The 14,793-nt window shown below is 37.7% G+C and overlaps 1 protein-coding gene across 1 annotated transcript in view; it reads right to left on the bottom strand.

Moving 5' to 3' along the window:
• Positions 1-14,793, bottom strand: part of SPAG16 (sperm associated antigen 16) — a 387,730-nt gene that overhangs the window by 161,298 nt on the left and 211,639 nt on the right. The window lies entirely within an intron of this gene.

Raw genomic sequence — 14,793 nt, 5'->3', positions numbered from 1 at the left:
TTGGCAGCACCAGGCTCTTTTCAGGCTCATAGCAACAGCTGTTGCAAAAGCTCACTTTGCACTGAAATTGGGCTCCAAATCAACTTTGGTAATTTATTTCAGCTACTTGAGTTTGAACAGAAGCATGTTACTTACGATCCAGATTTTTCAGAAGTCAGATGTAGTTTTTTATGCTTCAACTTTGGATTCTTTTTCATTTGAAAAGGGCCAAGGTTAGAATCAGGTCAATAAAAATGACTTTGAAAGTCGTGGCACAGGAATGAGATTCAGGCACTCACATCCAGAATCTAGATCTTAATAAGCTCCCTTTTCAGAGCGCATCTCAGTCATATACAGAACCTTGCTTGTATCACAAAAGGCCCATGTCTGGGAATGGTAAAAAGTATTTTTATCCTGAGAATACTTAGCAATTTGTAATCTATCTCTCACCCTTGACCTCAGTCAGAAACAATGAACTTGTTAAACACTACTCTAAGAAACTTAGTAGGCATTTCTAGAACGTACGTCCATGTGATTTGGACCCCACATAAACTGTATTGGTACTCACTCCTAACATGACATCCTAAGATGACACAGGAGTGCACACCTTAGATTCCTTCATCATATTTCAAAATCTAGGTTTATTTCTTCCTTCTGCCTCAGGAAGGTCAATCCCCATGTATTAAACCATCTGTTCATGGCTATAACTTTCTTTTTTATCGAGTCTGGCTATCTGCAGATAATAAATGTAGTCAGCTGAAGAAAAAAAGCTTCTGCAGACCAATGGTCACAGCACTCAGAAAGACAACATCTGAAACTGTCCCCCTCCAAGGTCAGCTCTTCTATTCCATAGTTATTGAATAAAGTGCCATTTGGGTCCTTAGGGCAGGAACTAGAACACAATCTTCTCTTTTTCTAAGATGCCTGGGTCTTCCTTGTAACATACAGAAAGCAAAATCATCTATCCCAGAATTACTGACATCAGTCAAGGGCAAGGAGCACTCAGGTTCAGAAAGGTACATGGTGATGCTTATATTATTTTTGGACTCTAACCCTTGCTCAGCACTTTCTGCAAATAAAGCTTCCTTCAGGGATTTTTTTTGTTGGTGTTGGACAGTTAAAGACAGGAGCACCTGAAATCATCTATTGAAAACCATAGTCTTATTTTATTAAACAATTATTCCCTACTCCCTCAAGGCATCTGGGTACTACATAATCAGATAAGCACAATCTCAGTAATAATAAAATAGATATAAACCACTTAAGCTGACATTAAACACTGCAGAACTAGTACGAGCACGTTTTCTGCTCAGCACTTCTGCAGACAAATAAGCAAAGCCTTGCTCCCTGGTGCCACTGGGTTATCCTCAATTATCATATCAGCTGACATCAGCACTGAACTGATGGCCTGTTTCTGCAGGCAGTATGGAACCTGCCACGGCTTTATTATTCTTGCCCTCCCTCCTCCCTCTTCTTTTTAATACAAAACCTTTACAGGTAGAATTTCTGCCTTTTCTGGCTCACCCTCAGCAACTAAATCCAGATGTCTCAATTAATCCAAGAACTTTACTACTGTTGAATCTGAAGGATAACAGTATACATGTATTTTGATCCATCTCTGCCAAGTGGTTTAATTTTGTGTGTATATATTAGTACTTTTGTTAGAACTGCTCTATTCAAATAGGGGTTTGTACTGTTTTAGGCTTCTGCTGTTCAACTACTGGGGAAAATGTGAGCCCCCTAAATTCAATATCCAGCTTTCCTTTATGTTGTTTCAAGCACTCGAAAGAATTTCTCTGTCATTTCTTTCTTTTTCACCATTTCACTCTTTTACTTGATTACATTAAGATAAAGAATATGGCATTATATGCACAAATACTGACTGGTCACACATAACACTGAAAATGAGGAATGTCACAATGAAAAGCAAAATTTGAAACCTCTTTACACCAGAAGACAAGACAAACTTATTACGCTCCACTGGAATACACATTTCAGATGGAATCCTGGTATCTTACTGTGAGGCTGATATGATCTATTTTTGTCTGAAAAGTCACTGAAGAATGGAATATGTAATTGCTTTTTATAGGATTTTAAGTCTGTAACAATCTATAACAGCACATTTTAACAAATGCTACTCCTGCAACACTGAAGTCCAAAATATCTTGCCAAAGCCTATTCTGAGTTCATCCCATAGAGATCTACCACGCCATATTCTCTACAACCTTGTACATTTAGGATGAGATTTCCAAACTTCCCTGACAATGCAGAGTCTCAGATTCATATAGCTTTTGGGGGCCTAAATATGCAGTCCTTAATAGGAGCTGATAACCAACAGACCTGTACATGACAAGCACAATATGCCTACTCCAACAGATTTTCAACCATCACTTGTTAAAGATCCAGCTCTTGATTCATATTAAGGGAGCCCATCCTCTAACATCTGCTTAGATAAGAACTCTGCTAAGTGACTTTCCAGAATTAGGCAGAAGCTGGCAAGGAGAAAAGTTGTCTCACTGAAGAAGAATAAGTGACTCTCAGGGCTCCTGTTTTCTAAGAATCAACATGAAGCTGCATGAAGGATGACCCAGGTTGTCACTGTTTCTAAAACAAAATTCTTGCCTGCCTTCCAAACAAAAAATCAGCTGTTGTAAAACTACCAACAAAAGGGAAAAACTGAAACAAGAACTAGATAGGAGACCAGCAGAATGAATCCCAAGAACTGAACTTCACCCATAGTGTTTTTATAAACCTGACTTTATTCAGCTACGAGCCCCCACACTCACTCCCAGCAAAAAGCCAAACAAAAAACCCAACAAAATTTCCACCATTTGGTGCTCTAGCTTTACAGTCATTAAATTCTATAGAGAAATAAATGGAGAAAGCAGTACCAGTACTTCACAATTTAATTTCACCAACCTCTTAATTCTTTTCTTTTATGTGAGATTAGACTGGTATCTCTATAGTTTAGTCCCAGCCCATAGTCAGGAAGACTCACGTAAACAACACAGGTAACTTACACTGTTCAATGCACATGCAAAGGGCCATCTGCAAGCTGTGTTCCTTGAACATCACATACAAATGCAGAAGGCATCAAAACTATACACACACCATGATTACTCTACCAGTTACCTTACTGTGTTCTGATACAGGAAATGCCTTTATCAACAAAGTAAGATATAGAAAAACCTACAGTCTCAAACTAAAAATGCAGTGACAAGTGAACAAGGCATCTCTTTATCAATTACTGTACTGCAAACCAGGAATTCCAGTCCTTACTTTTAAAATAAAAAACTATTAGATTTGTATATATATAAAGGAATAGTGCAGAGAACCATGAGAGCTTGGGTCAGTACTGTGGTATTGTAAAATAATATGCATTTACATATTAATGGATGAGTTTAATCTAGAGCATGCAGATTCACTGCATAAAAAGCATTACTACTCTCATATATTTTCTTCTCCATTTTAAATTTACTGACATTCCTTTAGACTGATTAAAAGAGCAAGTCATTTTTGAAAACAGTACAACAAAGCTGAAATGCAGTAAATATAAGCACTTTAATATTTAAGTGAGGAAAATGAATTTCAGTGTCTTTTCAAATTGGTTTTCTGCAGTGCAGAGTTTCTTTATTTGTCCAAATAAAATGGATTTGAGTGGGTGGCAGCTTTAAGGAGATACGCAGCACTATTCAATGGCTTTGTGAACTTGGGAAGATATTATGAATAATGGATTTGCTGTGCTCTTAGACACAGAGCCACAACAAAAACAATATCATTCTAGGTTCTCTAATAAGCAGCTGTTGGAGTAGAGGCCTAGTGATTTAAGCTACAGGTGCTGGTGTTTTTTATTCTGAACATTGCAGCAAACTATGGGACTGGCTGTTTTCAGCAGGAAAACTACTAAAACAAAGAATGTGAAGGCCTAAATTCCCAAGGCTACCTCTACCACTCTGCTTTGCTGCTTTCTTCTTAGAAGCCCATCTTTATATTACACACTTCTCTTTATATTGCCCCCACTCATCCCACATAGAAGCCTTCTCCCCTAGAAAAGGGCTGGAGGAAAAGCTAACTTGAAATACATGCGCAAAATACAAGAATACTGGCTTAGTTTCCTCCTTTTATGGATCTTAACATATATCCCCCTTCTCAAAGGGAGAGAGCCCTTGGCTTTTTTTAGTAACGAACTTAAAATACTTAAATTTCATCAGCAAATTATTCACTCTTAAGCACAACTGGAAACAGCACCCAACTGTTTTCAATATAGACAGATTTGACCAACATAACTTTGAGGAGTGTACTTCTCAGTCCCTTTGCGAAGAATCTGGCCTCAGCCTAATGAAAAATCACAATAGTTTGGGACACCTCATCCATTCCTAATAGTGTGCAAGTTTTCAGTGCTTGACACCAGAGGACTGCATGCTTCAGGGTATACACCACAATTTTAGTACTGGCACTGTAATTCTAGTAGTTGTGCCATCTTATCGTGTTGGTAAGTACATCTCCATCAAATCACTACCGTGTTCAGTTGCACATAGCAAAGCTTAGTTTGTACTGTAGTTGTAGGTGCTGAATATGCAATCAAAGTACTGTCAAGCCAAAGCTGATAAGGGTGACTTAAAAGGTTCATGCACTCAGAATCAGGTTTTGGGCAGCCCGTATTGCTAGCTGCTAACTGCACACTTACTTAGCAGCTACCTCCCCAAGCCCTTATTTTTATTATAAACCTCCAAACACAGTTCAGTCTACATGACTATGAAACAAAGTCTGATATTAAAAATACTATGAAAAGGGCTTTTGAATCTGCAGGACATCCCACATCTGCAGAAGATCCCATATAGTTTGGTGTTTTTTATGATTTTGTTAGAACTTCAGAGTATAACTTCAACTATGTTCCCACTGTGCAGCTAACTGGCATGCCCTTTCTGCAATAGAAATGGTTCATGACTGTTCTGTATTAAATAATTCACAAATTTTGTTGACATTTTACTGCAGTCCCAATGTTAAGACTCCATTATCTAGAATTTTTGTTTTGGTGACAGAAATATGTTTGAAAGAGATACTAAAATATAAAGAAATTCATTGGGTTTGCATCAACTGGATAATTCCAATACATATTTAATAGGTTTCCCACAGATACACATACTTTTGCAGGCTCTGAGTTCAGTAAATACGTGCATAAATATTGCCTTTCAGATGCTGAACTGATTCCTAGCTGGGAAATATGCTGGCCAGTCTAGAAAGAGATTTCTGCCTGATGTATCTCAATTCACATCAGAAAACTTATGCTGAGTACTGGAAGTACAGAAGGGAAATTTCCAACACTTTTGTTTTCTTCATTCTGATCTTCACCTGTTTTCATGATAAGGGCCAGACTGGCTATGTAAGCAGTTCAAAGATTTAACCATTTGTATTGTGTGGACATAAGCTTTAAAGCTTTCAAAGTCTACTCTACAGATCCTGAGATCTGGCTCAAAGAAAAACCCACACAGTGTACCAAAGAAACTGTCTTTTATGTCCTATGTACTAAACAGTAGGACTAATTTAAGAAATGGAAAAGGAAACAGAAATTTAAGATTTAGAGCAGAAATGAGCCACAAATGTTGAAAACCATCACTGTTGGGCTAAAAGCAATATTGATTCACATTTTAAGAAGGTACAAACACAATTCAGTGTCCTCCAACTGCAAGAAAAGAACCAGAAGACTCTTCCTGTACATGGAAGTCATTGTCTAAGGATTAAGATGTAACTTGTGTTCATATTCCAGCTGAGGCTAATCAGAGATGAATGTAGTTTGCTTGAACAGGATACAGACGGTACACAACTACAGTTCCAACATTTGGGAGAGAAAATAATATGACAAGATTTTGTGTAAAGTCTGAACCCTTACATTCTTTTTTAAAGAATGGAGGGGGGAGGGGTGTGAAAAAAAAATCACAAATTTAAAACCAAACCCCTCGTACACACATCTCTGAAGACTGTCGTGGAGCCAGAGGATAAGAATTTAAACAACAGGAATTTATATGCATAAAGACATCCATCACAGCAGAGTTTCGTTTTGAAATCAAATGACTGACTCATATAATTTCAAACTAGAAGGCATTATCAGCTAAAAAGTTCAATATTCAGGTGAATATTTCTATCAAAGTACTGCTGCTTATGAATAGTAAGATACGTTCCTGTTCTTGTAAATTCCCTGGAGATACAAACAGGGAAACAATCTACAACTACTTGTGTTGCAGCACACTGTGATTTTGGGTAACAGCACTCCACTTTAACACGTATCACAGACTGTATGTGTAATATTTGCACTAACTGGTATTGACAGGATATGGTTGTGATGATTGAAATCCATCATTTTAATGAACTGTTGTCTGCACTGAATTCTGTAATAATATCTGACAGCTTTCACTGCTGTATGAATTACTCTGTTGGTACAATTAACTTTTGTTTTGGTTGAGATACTGTGAGACAGTATTTCTAGGAAAACAGGTTGGGTGAAGAGTGAATGTAGCATGAAGGAGAAAGAAAACAACTGGATAATGAGCCTGGATATGTAGTGAAAAACTGTACTAACTTAAAATGTGCAGAATGTCTGCAGTGCTGACCCTCTGCATTTGAATACTGAATGTATGCCAGTGGAAACACCTTGTCAAGATCTTAACAACATTTTGCAGAAGGCATAGTTACAATACCTGCACTCTTGCAAATCAGACAAGGAATTCAACTTACACATTGTCAAAGAGAGTAAAACCCCAACTGAGCCCACCCTACAGTATAAACAATCTAAAGTGGACTAAGTTTTCCAGACTTCCCAGCTGTTTTGGTTAGGATTTGATGAAAGGAAGCCTAAGTACCAGCTTCATAATTCATCCTGCTCCTGAACTAACCTAGGAAGCATTTTGACAAATAAGGTAAACCAAGTAGAAAGGTTTTCAACTTACAGAATATCACATTACCTTAGAACTTCAAACAAATAAAGCATTCTGCTGTCCAACAGGAATTTCTCAGCCAGCTACATATAATTCAGCAAATCTGTGCATCCCTGGGCTGACAGAGGGCAACTGGAACATAAAACTACTCAATCAACAGCATCTAATAAGTTTTTCCAAGCCATATTGGATGCTGACATAATGGAAGCAAGGAACAGGTGAGATGAGAAAAGGGTACATCTTTTTATGCAAATCAAATGCAACTTTCTCTGCTATCTTACCATAAAAGATGGAAATCTCATATAGGTAACTGATGGCAGAGCTCAGGTATACTAGAAACATTTGCAGAGCTGAGAACTCAGACATTTTAGGAAGCAGCTCCATTCTCTACCCCCTAGTTTTAAAAAAAAGTGGTATTTTGATTCCCTCTCCCCCTTAATCAAAACCAGTGCTGCACATTTCAAGAGTAGTAGCAGAAAGCAGAAAGCAGAAAGCAAAGCCCTCATTTCTGCTTCTCATTTTCATTTCTGTCCTTTCAACACTTTAGGAAAAAAAAGTCAAAATATTTTTATATTTAAAAAAGTATTTTCAGTTTAACTACATTCACATATGCTTCTTATGTACAAGCTAAATTGCCACAGACAGTTGCAGTGAAAAACAGAGAACATTGATTTATCCAGACCTGTAGCCAACAACCACCAACATAAACATTTCAGCAGAAGCTACACAATTCCTGTCATGTTTAGCAGTGTAATTCCATAGAGACATGTCTCTACTGTGTCCCAAGTGGTGATTAGTTTATGTTACAAAGTGTGAAGACTGACAGTCTTTGCAATATTGCTACCAGCATATGCTTTTAATGTGTGCTTTGAACATTGCTATGCAACTGCAGACAACTCCAACATTGCTTTATTGCTGGATCCTATAAGTGACAGAGAAATAATAACCATATAAACACATGTTTCTCATGAATCTATATTACTACTGAAAATCCAATTCCAATTTTCTTTCTTCTCAGCTGGTAGGAAAATCTGAGGACAATTCATTTTGTCATTTTTTTAATGTTACCAAGGAATGGAAAATCAGGTTTGTAATGATGACTTCAGCAGTAACTTCCTGTATGGCCTCCAGCAAAGCACTTCACCTCTTTGCTTAGTTCCACCAAATGTAAACAATTGTACCACTTCTACAGTTTAGGCATTCCATGGGATTTAGGTGAAGACTTGTCTGGTTGTTTTGAGCTGCAAATATATGACTATATTAAACATTTCTCATGCTTAATGTCTGTTGTATTGTACTAACTCTGTAATGTGACTTAAATAAGTTTACAATATGGAGTTCAAGCTACACTTCTTGATTAAGTTTTCTACTTCAAGATTCATCTTTTCCAGTATTATGAAGATTAAGCCGTATTTTTCCCTTAACTGAACAGCTCTGCTTTGGATATCATTTTTTACCCTCATAATTCACATCTTCAAATTGATTTTTACAATTGGCTCTCTGGGAATTATAATAACTAGGTTTTAGACTTTCTTGGTCCTGAAAAATGTGTTATAGAACTCAAGCACAATTATAAATTTGGAGGCTTGGGCATAGGTCTCATTTTGATTTGAGGGATTAATAGCAGGTTGTCTCTCCAGTGCTCCTCAGAGGATTCAGAAGGGAGTTCTCCTTCATCAAAATGGCAAGCATTTCCTGATGTGCTGTCAGGACAGACATTACAAACTACCCAAAGATGGTCCTTCCACATTTCCTCTGAGTTCTTCTACCTGCCTTCTAATTTCCTGGAGGACATTTGTCTTCTCTGAATATAGAATAGCCTCACTTTTACTGGAATCAATTAAACATGGTATCTGGCCAGAAGAGCTTGTGGCTTCTGTCCCACTGAAAAAGTGAGTCACATAAGTGTCATCTGAAAAGGGGTATTTGACAAGGACTGGTTACACACCCTCATTCTCATTCAGAATGTGGAAGTATGACTCCATTCTGAAACTAGACAAACCTTATGAGTTTCTGCAAATGAGATTTTATAGAGTCCTGATATGGATACATTTGTGAGGTGAGAAATAACTACAAATCTGATAGTAAATACATAATTTTAAAGCTGTCTATTGCCTGAGGAAAAAGGAAGAAAAAGAAACAGAGTATGAATGTAAAAGATGTCAGGAGAAGTTAGCCTAAACTGTGCCTTTTCACATTACTCTGATACTATGAAGTAACTGGTTTGACTAGTTGACTTGGTAATTCAAGCACCAATAAGTAACTTACTGAGACCAAAGCAAAGAATCCCAAATCCAACCAAAACTATAATAGCAGTTTAAAATCAATCATGTCATACACAGCATGCTGTCAAGATGCGCCAACAATAAAAAATGTGCAGTATCATCATTGCATGGTATCTTTAAAATGTATGCTAGCCCCAAAGTTCCCCAAATAAAATGCTTTTTAAGAGGAGAAAGAAAACTATAATCAGCAGTTATTAAGTAGAGAAGTTGTAACAGAAGAACCCTAAAGTAGGCTTAAGAACGAAAGGAGAAATTATTTAAATAAACTGGGAATTAATTTATGTCACATACATGTGACACTAGGTAAAGATGTGAATTCCTGCTCTTGTAGAAAAACAAAAGGTGTCAACAACTATTTTTGTGTGTATCTGGAAACAAGTATAGCTATGTATTGATGGCTTGACTGCGCAAAGGAAGATTTGGGAAAGGCTTTACCCACGCTTACTACAAGCATGATGACTAAGGGCAATGTGGGATAGGCAAATATGGCAAGGCTGCCTGGTCATTTAGGATGTTTCTGAACAAGACTGTCATCTCCTGGGTCAATCTTGAGTGACCATTGTCCTGAACAGCCCACATGCAAGGCTGGACCTGCAGCTTCCAGTGAACCTTATCACCCGCTGTTTTGTCCCTCGCCTGTCGCTACAGGGCTTTGCAAGTGTGAGTAAAACCTTTGAGCCCGCACAGTGGATTATTTAGGTGAGGCACAGCATGTGTGGAGTTAGCCACACCCTTTACACCTGAGGCTTATCAAGACAGCAAAGCCCTCAGGTGGTAGGTTTGATTAGAATGTCCTTCTCTTAGATGGAAGACCATACAAGGCTAGACGAGCTCCATCTGCCCAGGTTTGAAGTTAGAGTTTTGCTTCTCCTAGGATGGTTGCCTGAAGGCCAGTTTGAAGATGGCCTGGCTTCGCATTTGGGAAGGGCTTTACCCACACTTTCTGAACAAGACTGTAATCTCCTGGGTCAATCTCAAGCGACCAATGTCACAACAGCACAACATCAAACACCTAGGTTGGATTCTGACTCTGACTTAGAGGCACTCAGTCATAAGCCCACAGATGGTAGCCTTGTGCCAGTGGCTCCTCAGCCAAGTGCACACACCAGGGGTCTGAACCTGTGGTTCCTCTCATACTGAGCAGGATTACTAGTGCAACAACACATCAGTAGGGTTAAACTAACCTGTCTCACGACGGTCTAATCCCAGCTCACCTTCCCTATTAGTGGGTGAACAATCCATTCTAGGTAGTATCAAGCTGCTCTATTAGTGATTGTACAGGATCATGGTGGATTAGTTACTTTTGTAAGTTGCCCCTGAACAAATGCACCAATTGAATGACAGAGAACTGATGTAAACAATTACATTTTTTATAATTTAAAACTAAAATTTTGATTATGGCAGAAATTTTAGGCAGGTAAAAAAAAAAATACTGTGTTAAATGAAAAGAAGTGATGAAGTGAAAAACAGCAAACAGAAAGCAGCAACAGCACCCATCTGCAAGCATTTATTTATCCTGAGGTCTGCTGCAGGACAATACAGAGCTGCATTTCTCTGTGGCCTAATCCTGCCTTATTTCACACTGCTGAAAGAAACCAGAGGAAAATGGAGAAGAGGTCCAAAGACTACATAATGGATAAACTGGAGAAAAAAATTACCCTGAATGTTCTGCAAATAATTTGTCAAGCTTAAAGCATAAATAACAGTCTTTGCATTTATCATACAGTCCTAGCATATGTTTGCAAAATTAAGTAGCTGCCTGTGTTTACATGAGATATATGATGTTCAGTTTGATTTGCGTATCAGAGATCAGGCTGTAAATCTCCAACGATATTTACAGTTGGATAATTGAAATTAATCCTGCCAAAATAACTCTGACAGGCCTGAATTTATGGCCTGAGAAAACAATCCTGGAACTGTTTGCCAATCTATTAATATGGCTGGCTACATATTTCCAATCTGAGCTATGTTGCTGAATAAAAACCTGTTCACAAATTACAGCCTCTTCCTTTCTTCCCTCACTTCATGTTCAAGTTGCTTTCTACAGTCATGAAGAAAGTAGGATCACTTTGAAGACAGCAGATATACCAGTGCTTTGCTGGTACTGTGGGTTTATTTTTCTACACATGGCAGGTACATTAGTTATCTTTCTCCCTTCTCAAGTTATGCCATTCTCTTTTTCATTTCCTTTCAAAGCAGCCAAGTCTCCCAGCAGAAAGCATCAAGAAGTTTCAACACCAGAACTCAGACTCTCTCAAATCCTCCAGTAACTTGGATTATATCTGCATCTCAGCATGTGTCTGTGTCTTCAGGGAGGAAGGAAGGTGTCTGGATTTTTGTCTGTTTGTTTGGTTTCTGTTTTTTAAACTTAGATCATATCTTTACATGGAAGAATAACATTGTTAACTACAAGCTACCTCACATTATTATCCTGGTAGGAATGTCATTTGTGGCTAGATATATGACAGAAACTTCCAACGTACCAAAAGAAAAATGCTTGTGACTAATATCCATTGCAAATAAAAAAGGAGTCGGCAGTGGTTTCACTTTCTAATAAAACAAAACTCAAACAATTAGCAGCTTAATTTTCTTATCATTGGCAAAGAATTATAAAATTTATTAAAACTGTTGTAAATCTTTTCCTATTTAAGAGACGTTGCACCTTATATTCTTTGGACTTCAATATGGATTTGATGATTGTGAAAGCTGCAACCTGGTTTTTGGTGCTAAAAGAGAGCCAAGGGCCTCCCCAAGTCTTCAACCACAGAGAACTCTGTCTTAGGTATTTCAAAAGCTATGTTTCTAGACAGAAAAAAAGTGTATTTCTAATATATAAAAGCAACTTTTCAAAACCTGGATATAAAAGCCAACTGCCATCTGTCACAGAAATGTATTTATATTCGCAGCATTTATTTACAACATACCTTTTTAAGAAAGGTGGCAGTGATAGTTTTGGTTTGCATCTTGCTTTCTTTCTTTACCTTCCCCCCAGTATCCTGCTTTCCAAAACCTTTCAATTTAAAAGCAGGCATCCATCCAAATATGTAATATTAAGGAAGAAAGACAGCTCTCATTTATAAAAAGTTAATTCCTTATTAGTGGAAAGAATAAATCACTAGATTAAACACAAAAACTGTGATCACTGACTATCATCCTACCACAAGTATGTCACCTGCTCTGTCACTGTTCAGAGATTGTGTCAATTGGCAGGTTCCTGAGAAGGAGAACTCTAAAGATGAGAACTAGATAAACACATACTCTGTGAGGATGGGAAGAAAACAAACTTTCTAAGGATTGCAAACCCTTGTGGAAAGCCTTCTCCACCTGCCCATTTTGTTATACAAACCACACTGCAAGGGAGTTTGAAGGAAGTTACACATTTATATGGTACCCAGCACAGCTGGCTTCACTCATATCAGTGAATGCCAGGTATGTAACGAATGCACAGGCGATACTCAGCCGATTAGTTTGGCAAGTAGTACTGCCAAGCCAAAATACACTGCAGGTTCTTTACAGGTAAAGCATTGCTGTATATAAGCATCAACAAATTAACAATCCAAACTGGAAACTACCAGCCTTATCAATCTGTCAATAGCTTTTCTTTATTTCCACATCTCATCACATATTCTGCACAGGTTGATTTTTCACTCGAATTAGCCAACGTGAGCATAAGGATCAATCACAGCTGCCTTTTCTGCAGAATCAGATCTTTTGGTGGGATGTCTTAAGCTTGAAACAGCTATGCCCTGTCACCATCAAATCCCTTTTTACAGAAGGTCTTCGAGAGGATCTCATTTTTCAATTGAAAAAACTTTATGCTAAGTGCACACACCACATACCTTCTACAGCACATCTTACAAACTTATCTAGACTAGCTAAACAGAGCTCAATGGTATTTTGAACTCAGGTAATGTCATTTACATGAGTACATGGGCTTTTATTGTGAACAGACTGAAAGTCCATCAGTGAGAACTCCAAGTGAGGCTTTTTTATTTCATACTCTGAATACTCCTATTTTAAGCACACTGTGCCATGTTTTTGTGCCACCTCCTGCTCCCTTTAGCCACTGAGACTTTTTCACGTCTAAAGGTTTCAATAATTACATGCTGATAACCAGCTTTTCACATCATGGCTCTGCTCCTTACTCTCTTATTTTCAAATGCAAAATGCACATCAGATACACTGAAGGTAGAAATGAAAGCTGGTAATGAGTGTGAGTGGGAGGCATGGGTTGGTGATGAAGATTTGCTTTGATTCCTCTGACTACAAAAGGTTCCTCAGTAGAGAAGATATTTTAAAGTGTCTAAACAAAACCTTTGTCTATGCAAATGCAAAAGCATTCTGACATAAAATTAAGACTATTCTTAGTATTATTTCTTAAAGGTCATGAATATGCCATAAAGGATAATCAAAGTATTAAAATCCTACAACAGGTTAAGTAAAGAGGCAATACAGTAGATGTCTGATGCTTTCATTTCTAAGCAAAACACTGACCATTAATTCTTATTACTGACAGTAACAGTGGATGCATCATCTGTTATCAGAACTGGCTGACAATTTCTGTTACAAAACTCACTTCTCAGTTGTCTTGAACTTTGCCAAACTTTAACTGCTTTCTCTATGATCTCATAAAAACTGAGTATTTCTTTCAAGCTTTTGCTTTAAGAAGCTGCTCTCAGCTTTGACAAAATAATCTGGAATAATTCATGAAAGGATACATTGCTTACCCCATTTTGTAAACAACATTTTTATGACTATTTAATGCTTCCTCAATGCAGGATTTGAAAAGCAAGACTGCAAATCTGATACTGACAGTTTTAATTAGCTCTCAAGAAAATCTGGCTGGATTACAACAGGTTGAAAAAATCTCAACTCGTACATGCTTATCAGAGAAGTACTTCACTAGTACAAGAAAACTCCTCAGCACTCATGGTTCAGAAAAGCACATTCCTAAAATTGGTCTCTAGGTCTTGCTTACAGGCCTCACTGCAATGGCAACCAATGGGGAGTGGTCTAGGCAAAAGGAACAGAAAAAGAGAGTCTCCCTTGCTTTTTCAGAGAAGCTTCTTTCCCTGCAGTGGCCAACAAGCTTGAAGGAGTATTTCACCTCATCCAAATGTAAAGGAAGAAAAAGACTGAGTGGAAATGGAAAAATCCATTAGGAACTAGATGACCTTAAGGGTTTTTCCAATCCTAACCATTTTAATTCTATGACTAGATAATAAAGAAAGGGAAAAACACCTGTGAGACCGAAGACTTGTCTGTGGACTTATGACATTCAGTTGTTAAAAATCAGACCTAGAACAGTACAGTGCTGTCAGTCACACTATGCTTGCGTCATTCAGGAATCTAGAAGGAACAGTTTGGACTTCTTTAAGGTGTACATTAATCAAAATATGTCACCTCAAATATAACTGAAGAGAGCTGAGGAACTAATAATTAATTGGTAAACAAGAATATACCATTATTATAATATTATAGAAGCACCTTCATAAAAATGCATTTGCCTGGATAATAAAGTAAATGAAGAGGTATATGCTGATTTATTAATCAGGAGTCACCTTGCCAAAACATACATAATGAATAAATTTCCACTT

Source organism: Melopsittacus undulatus, chromosome 8, assembly GCF_012275295.1.
Source record: "Melopsittacus undulatus isolate bMelUnd1 chromosome 8, bMelUnd1.mat.Z, whole genome shotgun sequence".
Classification (NCBI taxonomy): Eukaryota; Metazoa; Chordata; class Aves; order Psittaciformes; family Psittaculidae; genus Melopsittacus; species Melopsittacus undulatus.
The sequence above is the reverse complement of the archived record's forward strand: the minus strand, read 5'-3'. Positions and strand labels throughout refer to the sequence as shown.